The sequence below is a fragment of the Acanthisitta chloris genome, unplaced genomic scaffold (genome assembly GCF_000695815.1).
Source record: "Acanthisitta chloris isolate BGI_N310 unplaced genomic scaffold, ASM69581v1 scaffold2800, whole genome shotgun sequence".
Taxonomy (NCBI): Eukaryota; Metazoa; Chordata; class Aves; order Passeriformes; family Acanthisittidae; genus Acanthisitta; species Acanthisitta chloris.
Window position 1 is genome coordinate 50,864 of NW_008653167.1, and position 3,409 is coordinate 54,272.

Below are 3,409 nucleotides of genomic sequence, written 5' to 3' on the forward strand. Positions count from 1 at the left end.
TTTATCAAAGGGCATCCCTCCAGCTGCTGGGACAGGCAGGAGGCTTCCACACGTGAGCTCTGCTGTTGCCTTGGGAGAGAGGCTTTGCTCTGCTCTGCACAGAAAAGGTTAAGGGAAAGCAAGAGCTAGCAAAATTTCTGAGAAATACCAGCATGCTGGTTTTGACAAATGCACAAATTGGAGCCGATATGGAATGCAGATGTATGTAAGCACTTATGAAATTATCCCATCCCTCCTGCATAATGTCGCCTCACAGCCGCAAAGGCTCTGAGCGCTCTGCAAGGCCAAGCCAGTTAGATCCATGCAAATCAGGGAAAAGACTCTGCAAAGGCACCAGGCAAGAGAGTGGGTAAAAAAATAAGGGAAGACACCTCATCATCAAGTTAAAGACGGTCCTGCCTGGTAGCAGGACACCCTGGCTTGGGGATTGGAGGCTCTGGTCCCTAGGAGCCCCAGGGCTGAGCAGAGCATCCTGCTGCCTCCTGAGTTTATAAGGGACAGAGGTCACACAGAGGCAGGAGATACTAATGGATTTCTCTACTAGGTAAGGGAAAAAGAGGAGATGGAGGAAGCAGAACAGGAGCTGATTGTGTGTACTGAGGGTACCTCACTAAAGCACCTCTGGCCTTCACAGGCACAGTCAGAGGTGCATTTTACCAGAGGTGGGTATACAGAAAAGACAATGGGAGTTTTAGACCTCCTCCACACCCCACAAGCACAGGATATTTGTCACTTCCATTCATGTCACAGGTGTACTTTCCTGTATGCACAGACAATAAGGGCCACCATCCTTGGGCAAAGACTTTCAGACTCCAGCTCCTGGGTCCTGGATGTCCTTCCTGACTCAAAGACTTCCAGCTTTGGCACTGCTCCCCATTGCCTGTCCTGCACATCTTTGGATCACAAGGCCACAGATGTCAGTGGGACTTTCAAGAACTATTTCCCTGCTCTGCCTGCAAACACCTTCACATGGGATGGAGTGGTAAATACCAGGTTGCAGATATTGAGCCATTTGCCCCTGATCACACCATGAGTCCTGGAAACAGAAATCAGGAGTCCTGACTCCCACACCCTTACCCTAGCCACTCTGTCCATGTCCTCCGTGGTTGTTGCCATGGAGATTATTTTAATGGCACCTACTCCTTACCAGGACATCACTGAAATGGTCCAGCAAAAGCAGTACATAAGCCTCAATACAAACCACCCTTCCCTGCTCCTGATTCCATGGTGAGCTGCAGCAGGGCTGGGGCAGAGGTGAACAGCTTTCAAGACTTTCTCCACATAAGAGCCCCTTTTTAATATCAAGCTCACATATTTTCTATTTACCTACTGTCAGCTGCACCTGTCCCGATCCAAGCCATAAGCCCCAGCAGAGGCTAATCTCCCCATCCCCACATAGCACCTGCAAAGCCTCAGCTCCACTTTTCATAACGGTCTGTATGAACAGATCCCTTCCATTAATCCCTCACCTTGCCCTGGACACCAGACAGCTTCTCAGCACTAACCATTTCCCCTGTTCCAGCACTTCAAGCTGGATTTTGAGATGAGAGAAGACCCTTGAACACAGGATTTCCTGATTAAAATAGACAGGGCAAGGGACACATTAAAAATGGAGAGCAGAGCAGACATCCCATGTTTTTCCAGGGAACTTGAAAAATTTCAGCTCTTGGGAATAAAGGAATAGAAATTAAATGACTAAGTTCTGAACTGCCAAAGATATCTCACTCCCCTACCCCTCAATGGGAACATTGGGAATCACCAGCCATCCTGCTGAGGATCCAAAAACCCTCCTCCAAGAACAGCTAAAGCTGGAGGCTTCAGGGAAAGGTAAACAAGCACCCACACACATAAATAAAGCATGGTAATAAATGTCTTAATAATTAGGTATGATACAGATGCAGCTGAGCAAACAGCCCTGGATCCAAAAAAACAAACAAGCCCTCTACTTTCTGTCCTAGATCCAGTGATAATTGATTGCATGCCTTCATCACAGCAGATCCCAAAGCTCTTAGTAAATAGAAACAGGGATGTGTATGGCGCTGGGAGAGGTGATGGAGTAGCATAGATCTTCTGCACGGATACCCAAGAGTCACCCTTGGGTCCAGCTCCACCAGTGTCACAACATGGGTTCACAGTCACTCAGAGCATCTCCAGAAAATCCTACTGTTCCCAGGAACTTCACTTTCAAATTGTTAAAGGAAAAGAAAAAAGTACTGAGGAAAAGTGGGCATGTTTCCCCACTCTGCTGAGCAGTCCCAGTCCCCAACACCTGTGTTCAGATGGCTGCTCCAAAGCTGCCCTGGGGCTCACTGGGACAACACTGAACAGCTCTTGGCATCTGTGCTGTTCTGGAGCCTGTCTAGGACAAGACTAATACTTGGTCAGGAGCAAATCTACAAGACTTTTCTCTCCGTTATTTTCCCCTCAGTTATACAAGAGGGAAATCATATTACAAGAGAAATCAATAAGGAAAAGCAGAGCTGGAGGAAGGAAGAGAGTTGTACAGAAACACATGAGTATGCACAAACCCCTCTCATCTGAACTCCAACTGCAAAAAAAACCCCAACCCTTTGAACTTTCCCTTTGAGTCCTAAGCTCTCCTAGCATTTTTTTTCTTCTTTTTTTCTTTATTTCGCCCTCCAGACTCAAGGATGCATTTCTAACCTCAGAAAGAAAATCCTCCTTTTGTAACAATCATTAATTGGCTTTGGGGAATCTGGGCCACCAGATATGCCCCTAATCCTATACACACTTCAGTCCCCATGTTCAGACCCAAGTTGCCCAGCACTTCTTTCCACAAGAGACTTGTTAGGGGAATTAGCTGCTTCCTTCAGCAGCTGCAGCTGTCTGGCTTGATATAATTTTTTAAAATTGTGGGGGAGGGAAGGGAAAAGGCAGTCAGCAGATCACATTTATTGGGGAGACCCCGATGTGAATTTTTATATCTCTAAATGGTGTATTTCTCCATTATCAAGACACACAAAGCAATGTCAATCACCTTGTCCTAGTACAAAAGTGAAGAGCTTGCCAAAAGGTTGGCAGCAACCCGCACACCCGTGTGAGTGGCAGGGTGTGATGAGAGTGAGTGCCAGTTTGATGGGAGGTTTTTTGATTGGGAGGGTGTTTGTGCCTGTTTGTCATGACTTAAAGTGTTAAACCTTGGAAGTGGTACCTAAAGGCTGACATGAAAGCGTCTGAAGGACTCGTCCACGTGCATGTTCTCAAAGGTCCGAGGAACCAAACATGGCTCATGGCTGTGAATTCCCAGCTGCCCTTAGAAAATCTTCTGCTCAAACCTCTTCCAACATGAGGGAATTTACTAAGCAGTCATCAATTGCCATATGCTATTTCCCCAGGTGGTCCTAACCTCCAGAGAATGCTTGCACACGCAGGGCATGTCCACCATGCT